This window comes from Pseudophryne corroboree, chromosome 2 (genome assembly GCF_028390025.1).
Source record: "Pseudophryne corroboree isolate aPseCor3 chromosome 2, aPseCor3.hap2, whole genome shotgun sequence".
NCBI lineage: Eukaryota > Metazoa > Chordata > Amphibia > Anura > Myobatrachidae > Pseudophryne > Pseudophryne corroboree.
In genome coordinates this window covers 703,848,232-703,870,331 of record NC_086445.1, presented here as the reverse complement: position 1 = coordinate 703,870,331, position 22,100 = coordinate 703,848,232, and the positions used below count along the sequence as shown (strand labels likewise).

Below are 22,100 nucleotides of genomic sequence, written 5' to 3'. Positions count from 1 at the left end.
GATTCGTGTTTTTGCCGTTTTTAAGGGTGTTTGAACTCGAATGGTATCGGGTGCATTTTACTGCAACTTTTTGAATTTTGATACGATCATTCCCTAAGCTGCCGATTTTTCCAAATTCGTATTTTCCGATGTCGATGTGATTCGTAATGTCAGGCAGTGTTTTACGGGAGTGATGAGTAAAACACTGCCTGACAAAACACAAGGAATCCCGGCCGGATCTGTGAGATCCGTGCAGGGCTTCATTGTGTACCTTAAGACGGTGTTTAAAGTGTTAAAAAATCAGGAAAAAAATTGCGTGGGGTCCCCCCTCCTAAGCACAACCAGCCTCGGGCTCTTTGAGCCGGTCCTGGTTGACAAAATATGGGGGGAAAAATTACAGGGGTTCCCTCATATTTCATCAACCAGCACCGGGCTCTGCGCCTGGTTCAAAAAATACGGGGGACAAAAAGCGTAGGGGTCCCCCGTATTTCTTAAACCAGCACCGGGCTCCACTAGCCAGGTACATAATGCCACAGCCAGGGGACACTTTTATTGTGGTCCCGGCGGCCCTGGCATTACATACCCAACTAGTCACCCCTGGCCGGGGTACCCTGGAGGAGTGGAAACCCCTTAAATCAAGGGATCCGCCCCCCTCCAGCCACCCAAGGGCCAGGGGTGGAGCCCGAGGCTGTCACCCCCATCCAAGAGCGGCGGATGGGGGGCTGATAGCCTTGTGTAAAAAATGAGAATATTGTTTTTAGTAGCAGTACTACAAGTCCCAGCAAGCCTCCCCCACAAGCTGGTACTTGGAGAACTACAAGTACCAGCATGCGGTGGAAAACCGGGCCCGCTGGAACCTGTAGTAGTACTACTACTAAAAAATACCCAAATCAAAACAATACACACACCGTGACAGTATAAGTTTATTACATACATGCACACCTCCACACATACATACTTACCTATGTTCACACGAGGCTCGGTCCTCTTCTCCATGTAGAATCCTCGGGGTACCTGTGAAAAAAATTATACTCACATAATCCAGTGTTGCTTGTCTTCTTTGTATAATCCACGTACTTGTCAAAACAAAAAAAACGGAAACCCGACCACGCACTGAAAGGGGTCCCATGTTTACACATGGGACCCCTTTCCCCGACTGCCAGGACCCCCCCTGACTCCTGTCAAAGAGGGTCCCTTCAGCCAATCAAGGAGCGCCACGTCGTGGCACTCTCCTGATTGGCTGTGTGCTCCTGTAGTGTCTGTGAGGCTGCACACGGCAGAGATACAATGTAGCGCCTATGCGCTCCATTGTATCCAATGGTGGGAACTTTGCGGTCAGCGGTTGTCTGAAAGTAACCTCAGAACTTTGCCGTTAAATCTATTACGAATAGACCAGACACTGCCGAGATTTGTGCTTTGTGAATTCCCGGATTGGGACTTTGAAAAAAAAAACAAAAACACAAATCGGACAAACTCGATTTTTTAGTAAATATTGGCCCATGAGTGCATAGTTCTGCTGAAAAGGTGGATTAGTAACCAGTGTAGCTGTACCTAACAGCTCATTTCTGTTACATCTCTTGCCTCTGGTAAGTCTAAAGGGGCCCATACATCAGCAATCGATTGGGGCAATTTGCAGACTATTGTGTCAATAAATCTGCAATGTATGGGGTTCACAGATCACAGATTTCGGCCACAAATCCATTGGGATTGCTAAATCAGGTTTTTCAACATGTTTAATTTCACAGATCAATTGGGGCTGTAGATTGCTAGGGTATGGGCAACACTCAGCAGATCTGCAGACCGTATCTAGTAAACTGATGAGTCTTTCAAGATTGGCAAATCTGTTTAATTGAAAATGATCTCCAAATTACTGAAAAATATCTGTAATGTATGGGCAAAGTCAGATGGATTTATAAAAACAATAAATCTGGGGGGAAAAATCTTAGGATCTGTGAAACAATAAATTGTGATTGCAGATGTATGGACCCCTGAACAATTATTAACCCCTAATAAGCCAGACTGAATGGTGACTTTAAGAATATTGAATTCTTACACTCAGTTTTATAAAGACACATTTTTCTAATCAACATAATTGTAACCTTCTGGTGAGAAACTGCTGATCCAGTGGTCTGAAACAAACCATGCAAGGGGTGCATGCAAATACAGTTATATTTTTTCTGTGCAGGGTAAATACTGGCTGCTTTTGCACGTAGCCCACAAATGTTAGACAGCTTTCTTTTTACACTGCAATTTAGATATCAGTTTGAAGATATCCCAAACTTGCAGTGGTCCAGGGAAATCTAAAAGGCTAGCCTATTCAACAGAACTGAAGTGTCTTTCCACATGGAGTATCTTTCCACTTCAGTTTGTACACCTGCGCAGAAGTGGGAGCAGGCGAGGTATGTAGAATCTCGTCCCCAAACACACCTGAAGAGGAATGTACATTACTCTAATGAAGTGAACTGGAAAAAATTGATTTTGATAAAGTCCATAAAAGAGGTTTAATATGAGTCCTTGCCCAACTCCCTAGTTCAATTAGTTGAGGTGAAAGTGCAATTTAAAAAAAATAGGATTTTAATTACCTACCTGTAAATCCTTTTCTCATAGTCCGTAGGGGAAACTGGCAATCCATTTCATTACCACGGGGTATAGATGGGTCCACTTGTAGGCGAGCCATGGGCACTATAGAAGTTTGATAACGTGTGCTGGCTCCTCCCTCTATGCCCCTCCTACCAGACTCAGTCTAGGAAACTGTGCCAGAGGAGACGGACATACTTTGAGAGAAGGATATAGATAAGGAAAGTGGTGAGATTTCGAACCAGCACACCCATAACAAGAGGAAAGCCATGCTAACCAAACTTGAAAACCAGAACAGCAACAGCTAAACCAAACAACAGTAGTTAAACAAGTAACCATGCAGGAAGAACGAAGCACCAGGCGGGCGCCCAGTATACCCTACGGACTACGAGAAAAGGATTTATCGGTAGGTTATTAAAATCCTATTTTCTCTTACGTCCTAGGGGATACTGGGAATCCATTTAGTACCATGGGGAAGTACCAAAGCTCCCAAACCGGGTGGGAGAGTGCTGAGGTTCCTGCAGAACTGACTGACCAAACTGAAGGTCCTCAGAGGCCAAGGTATCGAACTTGTAAAACTTGGCAAACGTGTTCGAACCTGACCAAGTAGCTGATCAGCAGAGCTGTAATGCCGAGACTCCCCAAGCAGCCGCCCAAGAGGAACCCACTGACCTAGTAGAGTGGGCCTGTACAGATTTAGGAATCGGCAAGCCTGCCATGGAATAAGCATTCTGGATAGTAAGCCTGATCAAGCGAGCAATTGACTGCTTTGAAGCAAGACACCCAATCTTGTTGGCATCACCATTTAAAATGAACAGTGAGTCCGATTTCCTGTGATGAGCAGTTTGCTTTACATAAACCTTCAAAGCCCTTACAACATCCAAGGACTTGGAAATAGTAGAGGTGTCAGTAACAACCGGGTCCACAATTGGCTGGTTGATGTGAAACGCCGACACCACCTTAGGAAGGAATTGCTGACGAGTCCTGAGTTCAGCTCTGTCCTCATGGAAAATCAAGTAGGGGCTCTTATGAGACAACGCCCCAGCTCCGACACGTGCCTTGCTGAAGCCAAGGCCAACAGAGTGACAGTTTTCCACATAACTTTACGTCTACCTCCTGTAACGGTTAAAACCAGTCCGATTGGAGTTATGTCAGAACCAAGTTGAGATCCCAAAGTGCCGTGGGAGGCACAAAGGGAGGTTGGATGTGAAGAACACCTTTCAAGAACGTCTGGACCTCAGGGAGAGAAACCAATTGTTTCTGAAAGAAAATAGACAAGGCCGAAATCTGAACATTTTTGGAGTCTAGGCGTAGACCCACGTCAACTCCCGACTGCAGAAAAAGCAGGAAACGTCCCAGATGAAATTCCACCGCAGAATATTGTCTGCTCTCACACCAAGAGACTTATTTCTTCCAGATACGATGGTAATGTTTCGACGTTACCCCTTTCCTGGCTTGGATCATAGTTGGGATGACCTTGTTAGGAATCCTTCTCCTGGCTAGAATCAACTGTTCAACTTTCATGCTGTCAAACTTTAGCTGTGGTAAGTCTTAATAGACGAACGGGCCCTGTTGTAGAGGCCACGGATCTTCGATTAGCAACTTGAGAAGATCTGCATACCAGGCCCTTTGCGGCCAGTCCGGAGCAATGAGAATTGCTTGAAATCTTCCCATTTTTATTCTTTTTGAGAACTCTTGGAATCAGAGGAATGGGAGGAAACACGTACACCAGCTGGTAGACCCACGGAGTTGTCAGGACATCGACCGCTACAGCTTGTGGGTCCCTCAACCTAGAACAATACCGCCTGAGCTTCTTGTTGAGTCGAGAGGCCATCTGTTAGGGTCTCCTGCCCTGTGCTGCCACGTCGTCATGGCAACCGGGAGACAAGTGCTAGCGGAGTAACCTGAGCGTAGCTGATACTCCGGTTCGGGTCTTTTGCTGTGCAGTGGTTACAGGCTCTGTGCACGGCAGGGGATCCGGTGCTGGTTTTTGTGCTCACAGTCTGTGAGGTCTGAGTGGGGCGTGGACAGCACCTGCTATATAAGGCCTCTTCTCAGGTTAAGCAGATGCTGCTGAATCTTTGTTGGTTAGTCAGTTCCTGAAAGCTAGCTAGTACTGTGTAGCTTTGTATTTGTTGTTGCCTACTGCAAATAGGCCTTGGGGTTTGGTACTACACTCTGCCAATCCAGACCTAGCAGTAAGACTGGAGTCAGTCGTTTAACTTGCTGGGGTTCTTTTGCTACTCTGTGAACTTAGCAAGTTTGCGGCTGTATTCTCAGACTTTGCCTGCCTAAATCCTTTCTCACTGTGCAAGGTGTTCAGGTGTCAGTTTAGTGGCAGTAAGCTGAACCTGTGCACTGCAAGTGAGGATTAGGATTGTGGAGACTCTCCTTGTGTCTATCATTCCATCTCTGACCAAGGAGTTTACTGCCACACCCGTTGGTAACCCTTTAGGGTTTTGTTGTTGCCCTTAGCAACAGCATTTCGGGTTCTCTACGTATTAAAACACAACATCTTGCTTTTTCCATCTGAGCATTCCTAATACTAGGGAGACACCCAGTTTCTTAGCCTCTGGGCTTCTCTGTTCACTTTGTGTTTATTTTGTTACCCTATCACCTTCTGTGTACGTAATGTCATATTCCCCAGTCTGTGTCTGAGTTCATTTGTTTTGCATCCCTATCCGTTCAGATACCAGTACATTCCTGCAGGCACTGGTGTGCATAACAGTTCAGACACCAGTACATTCCTGCAGGCACTGGTGTGCATAACAGTTCAGACACCAGTACATTCCTGCAGGCACTGGTGTGCATAACATATTCAGCAGCCTAATACTCCTGTTGAAATTTTGTGGGAATATGGAGCATACCCCTCAAAATACGTTGCAACAGGTGGTCGATCAGGTGCAGGTCCTGACTCGACAATTTAATGATTTATCCATTAAAATGCACACCTCCCAGGCCGCTGGCGGAGCTCCCGCAGCAGCAGCACCTTCAGGGGTTAAGGAGCCGAAAGTAAATCTCCCGGATCGTTTTTCTGGAGATCGCTCGCAGTTCTTTTGTTTCAAGGAGAGCTGCAAGCTATACTTCCGGCTTAGGCCTCAGTCTTCTGGGTCGGAGATTCAGCGGGTGGGCATAGTGATTTCCTTGCTACAAGGAGACCCACAGGTCTGGGCATATGGGTTGCAGCCTGACTGTCCGTCGCTTAAAAGTGTTGATGCTTTTTTTACGGCACTGGGCATGTTGTATGATGACCCTGACAAGACGGCCTCAGCCGAGGTTTACTGTACGGAGTTTCGGAGGTTGGCCCATGATACCCAGTGGAATGACCCAGCCCTGAGACACCAGTACCGAAGAGGTCTTTCTAACCAGATAAAAGACCAACTGGTACAATATCCCTTGCCTGATAGCTTGGATCAGCTCATGCAGTTATCCATCCGGGTGGATAGACGGCTGAGAGAGCCTAGGCTTGAAAGGGAGACCGAGGTTTCCTTCTTTCCCAAGGAAACCTCAGACTCTGAGGAATTTTCCGAGGAGCCTATGCAGATTGGGGCTACCCGCCTCTCCTCGCGTGAGAAGACGCGGAGGAGACAGCAGGGGTTGTGTTTGTACTGTGGGAATAAAGGTCATGTGGTAGTATCATGCCCAGAAAAGCCGGAAAACTTCAGGGCCTGAGGGTGATGGGAAATATCCTGTCAGGCCAGAAGTCAGAATTTCCCAAGAAGACTTTTATCATACCGGTGACCTTGAAGATCCTCGGTCAAACTGTCAAGACTGAGGCCTTTGTGGACAGTGGGGCCGACGGGGTTTTTATGGACCGCCAATTCGCCCTGAAACACTCTGTTCCCTTAGTACCCTTGGCATTGGAAATTGAGATTTGTCGGTTAAACGGGGAACCATTATCCCAAGGTAAAATTACCTCTTGCACTAGCCAGATTTCTTTGTTTATTGGAGCCACACACTCTGAAAAATTGTCCTTTTATGTGACTGTCTGTACTTTTGCCCCATTGGTGTTGGGGTTACCCTGGTTAAGGGCCCACAATCCTCAATTTGACTGGGTCTCTGGGGAGATTCTTAGTTGGGGTACTGATTGTTTCAGGAGTTGCTTGAGCCTTCCAGTCAGGCTCTCGCAGCTAAGTTTGCCAGGATTGCCAGGGTGTTATGCAGATTTTGCGGACGTGTTCTCCAAAAAAGTTGCAGAGGTACTACCTCCCCATCGCCCCTATGACTGTGCCATTGATTTGTTGCCGAATGCTAAGCTTCCCAAGAGCAGGTTGTACTCCATGTCACGTCCTGAGACTCAGGCTATGGCAGAGTACATTCAGGAGAACTTGGCTAAGGGATTTATCAGACCTTCACAGTCTCCAGTTGGGTCGGGGTTCTTCTTCGTGGGTAAAAAGGACGGTTCGTTGCGACCATGCATCGACTTCAGGGAATTGAACCGTATCACGATTAAAAACTCATACCCACTGCCTCTCATTTCGGTCTTGTTTGACCAGCTTCGTACTGCCACCATTTTTTCTAAGATTGACCTACGCGGGGCGTACAATCTAATCCGAATAAGAGAGGGGGATGAATGGAAGACTGCCTTTAATACCCACTCAGGGCATTATGAATATTTGGTGATGCCTTTTGGGCTCTGTAATGCCCCGGCAGTCTTCCAGGATTTCATGAACGATGTACTCAGGGAATATTTGGATAGATTCTTAGTTGTATACTTAGATGACATCCTAATCTTCTCCCATTCCCTGGAGGAACATCGGAAGCATGTACGCTTAGTCCTCCAGAAACTCAGAGACCACCGGCTTGGGGCGAAGCTGGAGAAGTGCGAATTTGAAGTTCAGCAAATCGCATTTCTAGGATATATTATCTCCCCAGAAGGTTTCCAAATGGAGGGTTCCAAGGTACAGGCAGTCCTGGATTGGGTGCAGCCCACTAGTTTGAAGGCGCTTCAGCGTTTCCTGGGCTTTGCGAATTTTTATAGACGATTTATCGCTGGATTTTCGTCTATAGTGGCGCCCTTGGTGGCACTCACTAAGAAAGGGGCGGATGTTGCTCACTGGTCTTGTGAGGCTAAAGCGGCTTTTGCCCGTCTCAAAAGGGCATTTGTCTTGGCCAAGGTGCTGCGACACCCAGATCCAGAGCGTCCTTTTGTGGTGGAGGTGGATGCCTCTGAGATGGGTATTGGGGCAGTGCTCTCTCAGATGGGAGTGTCTGATAATAGCCTTCATCCCTGTGCTTACTTTTCCCGTAAATTTTCGCCTGCCGAGATGAATTATGACGTGGGTAACCGGGAATTGTTGGCTATTAAGGATGCACTCGAGGAGTGGAGACACTGGCTTGAGGGGGCTAAGTTTGTGGTCTCAATTCTCACCGACCATAAGAATCTGGCATATTTAGAGTCAGCGAAGCGTCTCAATGCCAGGCAGGCACGATGGGCTTTGTTTTTTGCTCACTTTAATTTTTTGATAACATATCGCCCTGGGTCAAAAAACATCAAGGCTGATGCGCTCTCGCGGAGTTTTGCTCCAATCCAGGAGACCACCGAGGAGCCGTTGCCCATTGTGTCCCCATCATGTATTAAAGTGGGCATTACCCAGGACCTCTTGTCATTAGTCCTTAGAGCACAGGAGCAGGCTCCTCCAGACCTTCCGGTAGGTCTTTTGTTTGTGCCTCCTAGGTTAAGACAGCGAGTGTTCCTGGAATTCTATGCCAAGAAGTCGGCAGGTCACCCGGGTATTGCCAGAACTCGGGAGTTGCTATCTAGGGCAGTGTGGTGGCCCTCGGTGGCTAAGGATGTGGATCAGTGGGTTCGGGCATGTGACATCTGTGCCCGAAATAAGACTCCTAGAGGGGTTCCTGCTGGCCCATTACATCCACTCTCTATTCCATCTAAGCCATGGACCCACATTTCAATGGATTTTGTGGTGGACTTGCCCAAATCCTCGGGGATGACAGCCATCTGGGTTGTCGTTGACAGGTTTTCGAAGATGGCGCACTTCGTTCCACTGGTTGGGCTGCCATCGGCCAGATGCCTGTCTGAATTATTTATGCTGCATGTTGTGCGTCTCCACGGGTTGCCACTTGATGTGGTCTCTGACCGCGGATCCCAGTTTGTGGCCAAATTCTGGAGGGCATTTTGTTCCGATCTCCAGATTTCTGTCAGCTTGTCGTCAGGCTACCATCCGCAGTCTAATGGGCAGACTGAAAGGGTGAACCAGTCCTTGGAGCAGTTCCTCAGGTGTTATGTCTCCAAGTGTCAGACTGACTGGGTTGCTCATCTGTCCATGGCGGAGTTTGCCTATAACAACGCGGCTCACTCTGCTACAGGGATCTCTCCCTTCCTTTGTGTGTATGGGCATCATCCTAAGGCCAATTCTTTTGACCCCCTGGACTCCACGCCTGGTGGTTCCTCTGTGGTTTCGGTCCTTAGAGGTATTTGGAGGAAAGTGAAGAAAGCCCTTGTGTCTGTGTCATTAGTGACCAAAAGGGCTTTTGATAAGCGGAAAAGACCCTGCAGCTTCAAATTAGGAGACTTCGTCTGGTTGTCTACCAAGAATTTGAAGTTGAGACAGCCATCTCATAAGTTAGGCCCCCGGTTCATCGGCCCTTATAAGATCACCAGGGTTATCAATCCGGTGGCATTTCAGTTAGATCTGCCCCGTTCTTTGGGTATCAATAAAACATTTCATTGTTCCCTTTTAAAACGGGCGATTAGTAATCCTTCTTCCAGTGGAAGACCTTCCCCTCTTCTGATACGTGGCCAGAGGGAGTTTGTTGTTGAAAGGATTCTTGACTCCAAGATGGTTCGGGGTCGGCTGTCATTTTTGGTGCACTGGAAGGGGTATGGCCCGGAGGAGCGGTCGTGGGTGCGCAGTTGTGATCTTCATGCCCCCAGACTGATACGCTCTTTCTTCTCGCAGTTTCCCGATAAACCCGGTGGTAGGGGTTCTTTGACCCCTCGTCAGAGGGGGGGGGGGGGGTACTGTTAGGGTCTCCTGCCCTGTGCTGCCACGTCGTCATGGCAACCGGGAGACAAGTGCTAGCGGAGTAACCTGAGCGCAGCTGATACTCCGGTTCGGGTCTTTTGCTGTGCAGTGGTTACAGGCTCTGTGCACGGCAGGGGATCCGGTGCTGGTTTTTGTGCTCACAGTCTGTGAGGTCTGAGTGGGGCGTGGACAGCACCTGCTATATAAGGCCTCTTCTCAGGTTAAGCAGATGCTGCTGAATCTTTGTTGGTTAGTCAGTTCCTGAAAGCTAGCTAGTACTGTGTAGCTTTGTATTTGTTGTTGCTTACTGCAAATAGGCCTTGGGGTTTGGTACTACACTCTGCCAATCCAGACCTAGCAGTAAGACTGGAGTCAGTCGTTTAACTTGCTGGGGTTCTTTTGCTACTCTGTGAACTTAGCAAGTTTGCGGCTGTATTCTCAGACTTGCCTGCCTAAATCCTTTCTCACTGTGCAAGGTGTTCAGGTGTCAGTTTAGTGGCAGTAAGGTGAACCTGTGCACTGCAAGTGAGGATTAGGATTGTGGAGACTCTCCTTGTGTCTATCATTCCATCTCTGACCAAGGAGTTTACTGCCACACCTGTTGGTAACCCTTTAGGGTTTTGCTGTTGCCCTTAGCAACAGCATTTCGGGTTCTCTACGTATTAAAACACAACATCTTGCTTTTTCCATCTGAGCATTCCTAATACTAGGGAGACACCCAGTTTCTTAGCCTCTGGGCTTCTCTGTTCACTTTGTGTTTATTTTGTTACCCTATCACCTTCTGTGTACGTAATGTCATATTCCCCAGTCTGTCTGAGTTCATTTGTTTTGCATCCCTATCCGTTCAGATACCAGTACATTCCTGCAGGCACTGGTGTGCATAACAGTTCAGACACCAGTACATTCCTGCAGGCACTGGTGTGCATAACAGTTCAGACACCAGTACATTCCTGCAGGCACTGGTGTGCATAACACCATCATGTCGATTTGTGAATAACCCCACGACGTGTCAGCCACTGGAACACCTCCGGGTGGAGGCCCCATTCCCCTGGCTGCTTCCCAGTTGTCTACTCCTAGAATGAAGATCTCCGACAATGCAACGCAGTGTTTTTCCTCCCAGAAGAGAAGTCTTGACACCTCTGACATTTCAGCCCTGCTTTTCGTTCTGCCCTGTCGGTTGATGTAAGACACCGCTGTCACATTGTTCAACCGAACTTGAATGGCCTGATTCTGAAGAAGAGATGAGGCCTGCAGAAGGACGTTGTAGATAGCCCTGAGTTCAAGGATGTTTATTGGAAGAACGATTTCCTGACTTGACCCTCTTCCTTGAAACTGCTCCCCCTGGGTGACTGCATTCCAACCTTTAAAGCTTGTGTCTGTGGTTAGCAGAATCCAATTCTGAATCCCGAACCTTTGGCCCTCCACTAGGTGAGAAGTTTGTAGCCACCACAGGAGGGAGATCCTGGCTTTCGGCGACAGACGAATCCGCTGATGCATTTGAAGATGCGATTCGGATCATTTGTCCAACAGATCCAGCTGGAAGGCCCTCAAATGAAGCCTTCCGTACTGAATTGCTTCATAAGAAGCCACCATTTTCCCCAGAAGGCGGATGCACAGATGTACTGAGATTTGGGTCGGCTTAAGACAGCCCGAACCCTCGACTGGATCACCATTGCCTTTTCCAAGGGAAGGAACACTTTCTGAGACTCTGTGTCCAGTATTATTCTCAGGAAATGAAGTTTCCACGGTGGTTCTAGGTGAGATTTTGGTAGGTTCAGAATCCACCCATGATCCAGGAGTAATCTGGTCGTGAGACCAATGTTCTCCAACAACTGCTCCCTGGATGCAGCCTTTATCAGAAGATCGTCCAGGTAAGGAATTACGTTAACTCCCTGTCTGTGGAGCAACATCATCATCTCTGCCATCACTTTGGTGAACACCCACGGTGCCGTAGAGAGCAAATGGCAGGGCCTGAAACTGGTAGTGACAGTCCTGCAGTGCAAACCGTAGATAAGCCTGTTGAGGCGGGTAGATTGGAATGTGAAGGTATGCATCCTTGACATCCAGAGACGCTAGGAATTACCACGCTTCCAGACCTGAGATTGCCGCTCTCAGAGACTCCATCTTGAACTTGAACACTCGTAAGTATGGGTTCTCAGAATCGGTCTTACCGAACCGTCTGGTTTCGGAACTACAAACAAGCTGGAATAGTATCCCCTGTTTTGTAGATGAGGTGGAACTGGAACAATGACCTGGGTCTGTAACAGTTTTTGAATGGCTTCCTGTAAGTTTACTCTTGCTTCCTGTGAAACTGGTAAGCCTGATTTGAAGAATCTGCAAGGTGGGAGATCCTGGAACTCCAGCCTGTAGCCCTTTGTTATAAGGTCTATGACCCAGGAATCCAGGTAAGATCTTGTCCAGGTGTGACTGAAGAACTGTAGCCGGCCTCCCACCTACCAGTCTCCCAGGCATCTCTTTCCACCGTCATGCGGAAAGTTTTGAGGAAGCAGAGCCTGAGCTCTGTTCCTGTGAACTAGCAGTCGCTGCTTGCGTGGTTTATCTCTAGCACCTCTGGCGACGGTAGAAGAACATTTGGCCATGCCCCTAAACTTGGCAGTCCGAAAGGACTGTAAATTCGGAGCTGCAGAAGGCAAATACTGTAAGTGATCATGAGACCCACTTGTCGAGTTCTTCGCCAAATAAGGGCTCACCTGTGAACAGCAGGCCCTCCACACCTTTTTTGTAATCCATGTCAGCAGTCCACTGACGTAGCCATAATCCAACACTGCCATAGCTGTAGTGCGTGCATTGAGCAAACCTATCTCTTTAAGGGCTTCCACCATAAAGTTTGCAGAGTCTTGTATGTGCTGCAGAAGCAACCCAATTTTCTCTTGAGGTAATGTGTCTAACCCCTGAATTAAATTACCAGACCATTTGGCAATGGCTCGGGCAATCCACCCACATGCTATAGTGGATCTCTGGACCACCCCTGCAGCTGTGTACAAAGATTTGAGTGTCATCTCAATCTTACAATCAACTGCATCCTTTAGGGAGGCTGCACCAGGAACAGGTAGGACTATTTTACGTGAGAGACTGGAGACTGATGTATCCACTATCGATGGATTTTCCCATTTTTTTCTATCCTCAGGAGGAAAAGGAAAAGATGATAATAACCGCCTAGGAATTTAAAATTTCTTATCTGGATTAACCCATGGTTCATCAAACAGGGTATTTAGTTCCTTTGATACGGGAAAAGTCACTGAGGATGTTTTCTTTATAATAAATTAAGATTCCTCACAATCCTCTGTCACCTTATCAGGGATATTTAGGACTTCTATGATAGAATCTATGAGAGCCTTTACACCCTGCAACAGAGAACCCACACCCTACCTCTATGTCCACCTCACCTTCCTCCATTTCTGACTCTTCATTATCAGAGTTAGAATGCAGAATCTGGGCCAAAGTACGTTTTTGTGGACAAATGGTAGAGCACTGAAACGCTGGTCTGAGTACTGAGTCCTTTTGCATAAACTCAGCCATAGACTGTATTATGTGATAAAGCTGATTATTTACCTTAGAACACAAGCTATTTACTAATATCGTGAAGCCGTAATGGCCGCTGTCCCTCGTGCACGTGCTACGCACTTCGTACGCTATTTGCGTACAAAGACCTCGCACGTGGTACGCAAGTTACGTACACACGCTGCGCTGTGAGTACGGGATACACACAGCGAGCGTACACACAGATAATAACCTTTTAAACCTTACACAGAGTATGCTTATACTGTAATTCTTGGTGTTGAGATACTACAATGATATAACTGTTTAACCTTGGTCTGTAAGCTAGCTGTTTGAGCGATTGAGACGCTCCGATTACCCTCAGCAATGTAATAAACACACAATACCTTGCTAAGGTTCCAACACCTTTACTAACAATATTTAGCTAAGTAAAAGGGAAAAAAACAGTTAACAGTTCATACACTACAGGCTAACATAAATATCTAACAGAATAACTAGACAGAAATATACACAACAGCGAACGATCGCAAACACAAATACATAGACTAAGAATGAATGACTAACATTAAAACGGGTAACAAAGTGGCCACAGAGAAACATACCATACGGGGAACACTCGCTAGCGCAACCGGATCCAGTCCTCCAATTATCAGAGATAAATGTTGATGAGAGAGAGTACTGGCCGGTCTGGGGACAGTGACCCTTATATACACAACATACAGTGTACTACAAAGGGCCCTACAATCTTATTGTTCATTGGACACAGAAATGTCTCCTCGCATCATAACAAAAGGTCATAGGTTAGTTTGAACAGGTGGGCTGTGACTATATCAAACTGCTCAGGTGGGAGGGAATCTCAGAATTCCCGCCGCATGGATAATGAACCGCAAATATAGTAAATGTCCAGAAACTACTAATAGACATAACTATACGCAGGAGCGATTAATCTTTACCTAACCAGCACCGGATTGTTTCTAATAAAATTTTCTTTAGTTAGGTACCAAACACCACTGCTCAAACCCTGTCTGACCCTTCGTATCATGCAAAGAGGAATCCCTCTGTCCAGCGACCAGTTACAATAAACAAACTTACAGTTATTATTAAGGGGAACATTACCTATAAAACATACTATTTGGATTTACTATGTAACATTTGAGTCGCCCGCTAGACGCACACAAACTCTACCGTAAATGCACATACCACGCGCTCAAGCGCATGGCCGAGGAAGCGCCATCACGCAGCTGCGAGTATCCGCACGCACGGGAGAGAATGTGCATGTGCAGCGGGCAAGCGCATGGGGTGAATATATGGCAACGTGCAGCGTGATATTTTTCGACTTTGACAGTCCACCCTTTGGCAGTCATCAATAACTGCCACTTCCTAAAACAGTTCAAAAAAGAAAAATATATGTCAACATGTAAATACCATTTTATGATTGGGAAAAGGGAGGAGAGGAGAAGGTGGGAAAAAGGTATGACCTAGTGAAATAGTAGAAGCATGTGTGTATGAATCCATGTTTGAGGGGTCATGTATCATCGTGCCGTACGTGTTTTAAATCAAGCTTCGAGGTATTGCGAAGTATACATTTGAATCCTTCTTATCCCTTATCAGGGATCTGTGGATGGGCTGTCAAACTCTACCGAGCTCTTTTCGGCTTTTGGTTGCAACAAATGGGGAGCACATTTAGTTGATGATACATGAAGGGGGGGGACATGTGAATGCTGATATATGTGTCTATATTCCCTGTCGACTATGTGTGTCATTACCTGGAGGTTGTAGAGATGAAGATAAGAAACAATCGTTATAAATGCAGTCGTAAACTATGTGAGTTTAAATAAACAATCGCTGATTGAGGTCTTGTCTGATGTCTTGTCTTGATGTACATGTTGTCTGATGTCTCTCGGTGCTTTTGCTATAAATATCGAGCAAAAGTTGTTCCATTGTCCATAAAGTTACAGTCTCTAAAGTATTGGGCTATCGTAAAAGTTAAAGTCACTAGGGATATTGGGGGCTTGTAGCATAGTTCATCAATGGTCTGTATAAAAGAGGTTGTCAAATTCTTCTTCCAAGCGGATGTCTTTGTACCTTGGAGGAAAACAAAGGAGAAACGGGTGAAAGAAACGGACCGTGGAATCACATTTTCATCACAACATTGTCTCTATCGTTGGGTCATAAATCAAATTAGTTGTTGTTATTACAGTGTCTTCGCTCCTCAGACTCATCACTCTAGTACTACCTTTACACTTCGTTAAAGTCCGAACGCATCTAAATATCAGGCCAACCAATATGACGACACCCAGAATACACAAGAGAAATTTCCCTACATCCATAATAATACCTTGGGCCCATTCTCCTAAGCCCGAGAACCAATTTCGTGGGTTCAACCATGACACCCAACTGGTCAGCTCATTACCCACAGCAGCGAGTGTGAGATTGTGTTTCCTTCGAAACTCCCACTTTAATTGTAAAATGTCATCCATCATTTGGTCTATGACCTCGGCTGGGTCCTCTGTGCTGTTTATGATATACGTGCAGCACTTTATTCCATATTGAGTTGCTAGGGTAACACAATACCCGCCTGTCACGGCTGTGAGGTAATTGAGAATCATCCTATGCTGAACCAGTTCTGTTTTGTAGGCTTGTAACTCTTTCCCAGTATACCTGAATGTGTCGTCATACATTTCGGTGATATTGTCTAACAAATTTGCAAGCGCAGATATATATTTATAATTTATCACTCCTCGGGCGGTACGAGTGATATCTAACGCGAGTAGGAATTGAATCCCGGTGGATTCATGGATCAGATCAGAGGCCGAGTGCTCTGTCCTCTCTATCAGGTGCCTTTTAACGATGTGCTCGTAATGAGTGTGAGTATAAGGAGCTTGGGCACTGCGGTGAATATCTTTCATTTTGTTATGGGTTACAGTCATTACTTCAGGCAGTACTTTTCCAATATAACACAATCCCTCTGAGTTTGGGGCAAGCCACTTATACGCCTTTCTCCCGCATATGAAATATGCATCATCGGGGAGAACATATGGGACAGAGTATGACATTACCATGTTACAAATTTTCCATGTGAAATCTCCTAACCCTAATTCTCCCATCTGTTTAGTACACGTATCTGTTTGTACGATATGTGTACAGTATCCTGGTGATACTTCTCCAACTCGCATGGTCCTACTTCCTAGAGTGTACCTATACCAGAAATATTTTCCACGGTCGGCTATCTGGCGTATAAGTTCTGTGTCTATGGGCATTCTGTCGGCTCTGTATGAAAAGGTCATGGTTTGATTACTCCATGACACTTCCCAATTTCCCGGCTTTTGGGGATTGGAAATGTTAAAGCACACTAAAGACCTATCCACATGATATTGGTGGAGCTTCAAACTAGGAGGACTAGAGATATTAAACCTCTTGTCCACCGGCCTCCCACCACTTAACTCAAGTACCTCTCCTACAGTTAAAGGGAAAGGTACTAGTCCTGCTTTGCTATGACCTTGAGGTACTTGAGAGCATACCCAACAGTCTGTCTGATTTAACACTTTACCCACTAAGGAGTGATAGTCACTCAATGGATGCCGGTCCATGTGGACATTAAAACTGGACTGATATTTCTTGATGCACCCATCCTCAACTATATTGTCACAATGCCTACAGATGCAGTTCTCTTCAGCTAACAATCCTTCACAATTCCTTCTATTGTCAATGCTACCAGATAGTTTTCTGATACTCGCCTTTACTCTGTGATTATGTTGCTCTTGGAAAACCATGCCTCCATCCTGGTCATCAGAACCCATTCCCGATCCTTTCTCAACCTCCATGGTACTCTCACCGAAACAGACTGCTCTGGTCAACATCATGGTCAACAGGAAAATCCGGATCACAGTCTCTTGGGGCAAGTCCATCTTAGAGGAGTGAAAGGAGAAAAATAAGAAGGGGGAAAGGAAATAGGAGGGAGGTGGGAACTGGAGAAAATAACAAATGGGAAAAAGAAATCTGGCTCGACAAACGCCTCCGATCTTATTATTCTCAGCGCTCAGGTGTCGTCTCAATCCTCCCTGAACAGACACTCTAGTGATACAACCTCTACCGTCTGTTCTTTATCAAGAGACCTTTCTGGGTCAGCAACCTTTTTACAATGAGACGAATGGACCCAAGTCTCCCTCTCGGCAACCTTCAATGCAGTTGCTTGATATGGTCCTTCTAATCTGTCAATAAGGCAACCTGAGCGTAGAAAATTCCGTATCATTACATAATCCCCAGGTTCAATGTCATGACAATTACTGTCTGGCAAATCAGGAATCACTAATTTAAGATTATCATTCTGATTCCTCAATTGCTTACTCATCTTAACCAAGTACTTTATGGTTACTTCATTGTTACATTTCAAATCATCCTGGGGGTTAATCATAACATGGGGTTGTCGACCAAACAGAATTTCAAAAGGAGACAGATTAAGAGGGGACCTGGGAGTGGTTCTGATGCTGTATAATACGATTGGAAAAGCTTCAGGCCATAACAGTCCTGTTTCAGTCATTACCTTGCTCAATTTATTTTTAATAGTGCTGTTTACTCTTTCCACCTTCGCACTCGCCTGGGGGCGGTACGGAGTGCAGCTTACTATTAATTCCCATCAACTTACACATTGTTTGAAAGACTTCACCTGTGAAATGGGTACTCCTATCGCTTTCAATTATTCTAGGGATACCGTACCTACACACAAATTCCTGCACAATTTTCTTTGCAGTAAACACAGCGGTATTTGTGGCCGCGGGAAATGCTTCAACCCAATTTGAGAACACATCAAAACAGACCAATACATACTTTAAATTTCTACAAGGTGGCAATTGTATGAAATCAATTTGTATTACCTGAAAAGGGCCATCTGTCGGAGGGATATGGGATGGCTCTGTTGGTATTGCCTTTCCGATATTCTTCCTCAAGCAGGTGAGACATGTCATCGCTCTTTTACCCGCATGGGAAGAAAATCCTGGAGCGCACCAATAAGCTCTTACCAACTTACACATTCCTTCTTTGCCTAGATGAGTCAGCCCATGTGCCGCTTCCGCTAGACTTGGAAGGTATGCTCTGGGTGCCACTGGCTTACCCTGTCCATCTGTCCAGAGTCCTGAGGACCCCTGGCCATATCCTTTTGACCTCCAAACTGCCTTTTCCTGTGGGGAACACAAGTTTTGCATTTCACACAATTTCTGTGTGTTTACAGTATTAAATACCATCAGTTGTGAGGTGTCTGTCTGTATGGGGTTACCGGCTGCTGATTTAGCAGCTTCGTCTGCTCGGCTGTTACCAAGTGATACCGGGTCTTGGCTATATGTGTGAGCTTTACACTTAATAACAGCCACTCTGTCGGGTTCCTGTATCGCTGTTAGAAGTCTTTTGATGTGGGCTGCATGCGCTACGGGTGTGCCAGCTGCCGTCATGAAATTCCTGAGGCGCCATAGGGCCCCGAAATCATGGACTACTCCGAAGGCGTACCTAGAATCTGTATAAATATTGGCTGACTTGCCCTTAGCCAATTCGCATGCTCTGGTTAGGGCAACCAGTTCAGCAACTTGTGCTGAGTGTGGTGGGCCTAAGGGTTCCGCTTCTATGGTACCTTGGTCATCTACGACTGCGTATCCAGTACACAAGTCTCCCGAGTCCGTCTGTCTGTGACAACTACCGTCAGTGTAGAAAGTAAAGTCTACATCTTCCAGTGGGTTGTCACTGATGTCAGGCCTTGCCGTGAAATTTTGGGTCAAATATTCCATACAATCATGCGTGTCATCCCCTGTATTAAATCCTCCTTCACCATAACTCTCATCCTCCACCCTTTGTGCCTGTCCAGGCACACCTGGGAGATACGTTGCAGGATTTAATGCGCTGCATCTCCTTATGGTGATGTTTACGGGGGCCATCAATGCCAATTCCCATCTTGTAAACCGCGCTGATGAGACGTGTCTGGTTTGGGCCGAATTCAGTAAGGCTGACACTGCATGTGGTGTATGAATTGTGAGGTTGTGTCCTAGTACTACATCTTCGCTTTTACTTACTAGCAATGCTATCGCTGCAACACTTCGCAAGCATGTGGGGAGGGATCGCGCTACCGTATCTAGCTGAGCGCTATAGTAGGTTACCGGCCTGCTGGCATCACCATGCTTCTGGGTTAAGACACCTGCTGCGCACCCAGCACTCTCTGTTCCGTACAGTTCAAAGGGTTTTCCATAATCTGGCATACCTAATGCTGGTGCCTGCGTTAGGCACTGTTTAAGTCTCTCAAATGCCATCTCACACTCGTCTGTGTGCGAAATCCTATCAGGTTTGCTTGATGAGACCATCTCCTGTAAAGGTAGGGCCAGTATGGAAAAACCTGGGATCCAGTTACAGCAATACCCACACATTCCTAAAAACGTTCTAATCTGTTGCTGGGTTTGTGGCAGGGTCATGTCACGAATTGCTTGAATTCTATCAGCGGTAAGTTGTCTCAGTCCTTGTGTTAGACAGTGTCCCAAATACTTCACACGGGTCTGGCATAATTGTAACTTGTACTTGGAAACCTTGTGTCCTGTGTCTGAAAGATGAAACAGGAGTTGTTTCGTATCTCTCAGGGACGCTTCCAGTGAATCTGAACACAGCAGTAAATCATCTACATACTGTATCAATATTGATCCACTCTCTGGTTGGAAAGACTGTAAACAATCATGCAGGGCCTGTGAGAAAATACTTGGACTATCTATGAAACCTTGTGGTAAGCGAGTCCAAGTGTACTGAACTCCTCTGTATGTGAATGCGAATAAGTATTGACTGTCAGGGTGCAGAGGTACCGAGAAGAAAGCGGAGCAGAGGTCAATCATAGTGAAAAATTTGGCAGTGGGAGGGATTTGCATAAGGATAACAGCTGGATTTGGCACTACAGGGAATTGACTCTCAACTATTTTGTTGATACCCCTTAGATCCTGCACTAATCTGTAACCCCTCCCCCCACTCTTTTTAACAGGGAAGATGGGACTATTGGCAGTGCTGGACGTCCTTACCAGAATGCCCTGTTGTAGCAAGCGCTCTATTACAGGGTAAACTCCTAACTCCACCTCTGGCTTCAGAGGGTATTGTGGGATTTTTGGAGCTATCCTACCATCTTTTACTTGCACAACTACTGGGGCTACGTTTGCCATCAATCCAGTGTCTTGTCCGTCCTTGGTCCAAAGTGACTCCGGTATCTGGGAAGTCATTTCCTCTACCTTGGACGGACACCTATTTACAACAACAGTGTGGGACATTAATCTTGTTGGGGAGTCTAGCATATCCTGCGCTTCCTGAGCGTGGTTTTCGGGTATGTCCAAGAACACACCTTCAGGAGTACAGTATATGAAGCATCCCATTTTGCACAGTAAATCTCTCCCTATGAGATTAGTCGGAGCCGATGCAGCCAGCAGAAAAGAATGCTTGGTATGCAAAGGCCCTATCGTAATCTCTGCTGGTTTGCTTAAAGGATATTGTCGCACTACTCCTGTTATTCCCATGGCTGGAATTGTTTTACCAGTGGTTCTCATGCCCACGGTCGAATTTATCACTGACTTGGCCGCCCCCGTATCTACAAGGAAATTTAGAGATTTACCAGCTACATCAATTGTGACCTCGGGTTCACTTCCAAGGCTCGCAATTAATTTTACTGGCTGCAGATTACAGGTGTGGCCCCACCCCTATGGTGCGTGGTGACCTCCCTGCATTGCGCTGGCAGCTATTACCTGTGAAGGGGGTAAATGGGAACTATCAGAGACTTGCCAATCTCTTCTTGGGGGATACCTTCTTGTTTCCCCTGCGTGTGGCTCATAACTCCGTCTCTGCGGTCCTTGATCCCAATCTCGTATGTCATGTCGTTGTCTAGGGTTTTTATATGCATTGTGTGGGTTACTGGTGCAGTTACGTGCAAAATGACCTTCCCTGTTGCAATTGTAACATTTTACCATATACGGCTTACCACCAAGGGTCTGAGATTTAGACTGAGGCGGCCTTGTTGTAAGGGCTTGGATACTTATCGCCATCAGTTTATCACCCTGTGACTCCCTGCGTCTTGTGATGTTCTTGTCGTGCCCAACAGCAGTCTCTCTTAAGGCGGCCACCGACATACCTCTCCAGTTAGAGTGAGTGGTTTGTACCCTATTCCTTAATACCTCCTTTAAACCGTCCATCAAGACGGACACCGCTACCTCTCTATGGTGTATATTTGCCTCAATGTCCACGATCCCAGTATATTTAGCCATTTCCTCCAGTGCCCGGTGGAAATAGTCAGAGGCTGTTTCTCCTTCCGTTTGTTTAATGGAGAAAATTTTGTTCCATTTTACCACAGCTGGGAAGTATATTCCCAGCTGCAGATTGATTCTGGTAACATTATCTTGATTATACTCATTCGCAAGGGGTACTTTTTCGTCTAATTTACAGTCAGCTATAAATTTCACAGGGTCAATACTAGAGGGCAGGCATGCCCTCAGTAGTGTCCGCCAATCTTTGTTGTTAGGTTCAGTGGAGTTACCCAGGTCCTTAATGAACCTCTGACATGCGGCTAAATCTTTTCTGGGATCAGGAAATTCAGACAAAATTGTTCTTAATTCTGCTCGGGACCAGGGACAGTGCATTGCAATATTCCTGATGGGTGTGACCCCATTTGTGTCGGTCTTCCCATTGGGGACCGCTATCCACGGTCCTCAAGGCACACTAACAGTGCATGTTTTAGTGATATCCAGGCTTCAGCACAGGTGACTTAATTAGTAGCTCAGTTATTTTGAGTTAACCATCTGTGCTGCAGCCTGGATATCACTAAAACCTGCACTGTTGGTGTGCCTTGAGGACCGTGGTTGGGAAAGCCTGCACTAGAGTATCGTTTATGGTGGCCGCTAGAGAGAGAGCTGAAATCGTAGTGGGCTCATCTTCCTGGTCGTATTCCTGGGGGAAGTTTAAAATGGGATACAACTTGCATGGGTTAGCGTTAGTATCAACATTTGCATTAACTTTAATTTTATTCTTATCACTACTACATTG

The 22,100-nt window shown here is 46.3% G+C and overlaps 1 protein-coding gene across 3 annotated transcripts in view; it reads right to left on the bottom strand.

Annotated features, from left to right (window-relative positions):
* The window catches only part of LOC135045595 (complement decay-accelerating factor-like), a 449,130-nt gene that overhangs the window by 186,268 nt on the left and 240,762 nt on the right, over positions 1 to 22,100 (bottom strand). The window lies entirely within an intron of this gene.